Here is an 879-nt window from a genome sequence, read left to right on the forward strand (position 1 = left end):
GGGACTCCAGGGGATTAATCGTCAAAGTAATCGTTATCGGCTAAATACCACAATTAATCGTGAATAATTTTTTTGCCAGTATTGCCCAACCCTAGTCATTTGCTTTCAGGATATCTGCAATTTAATTTGCACTCGTTGATCTGTATGTATCTGATACCTACAAATACATTTAAGATATCTTGAATAATGCTATTTAAATCATATCTTTAATTGGAAATGTGACTAGTCAGACAAAAAGCAAGATATGTTGAAAGCAAATAATGTCTCGACAAAACTAACTKGGAGATACAGTATCTAAAACTGTATTTGACTAGTAAATATTCATTTTAAAATATTTTGAATTTATTCATTTATGCTAGTCTGAAAATAAGGATGTTTTAAATAACTTAAAAACTAATTTCAGAAATCTGGAATGTAAGAAGTGAAGCTGATTTTATGGTAAAATGACCTGCTATAAAGTTTTGATGTCTTGGTGGTGAGTCTCTACTACTTGTTTTATGGGTCAGAACCTGATGAACTGGAGTTTAACCAGTTATGTGCTGGTGTGACACGATGTTTGCTTCTGCTGTGAAGTTGTTCGGAGCTTCATGGWTCTGCTGTTCTTTAATAAGAACCCAACGTTGGTCTGAACCACAGCCTGAGTCTCTGACTCTCATATAACAATATTTCACAAACAGACACACAAAATAACTTTGTTCTGGTTTTTGGATTAAGTGTGACCCCTCCATGTTATCGGTGCCCCCCACATGCCGCCCCCCAAACTTTGGGGAGACGCCCCTGCTTCTAAAGGGCAGCAGCTCGTCCAGAAAACATGCGTCATCAGAAAACATGCTGAGTCATCTGAATATGAGTTCTATTGAAAAATAAATAAAAACAAAA

Source organism: Austrofundulus limnaeus, unplaced genomic scaffold (genome assembly GCF_001266775.1).
Source record: "Austrofundulus limnaeus strain Quisiro unplaced genomic scaffold, Austrofundulus_limnaeus-1.0 Scaffold937, whole genome shotgun sequence".
Taxonomy (NCBI): Eukaryota; Metazoa; Chordata; class Actinopteri; order Cyprinodontiformes; family Rivulidae; genus Austrofundulus; species Austrofundulus limnaeus.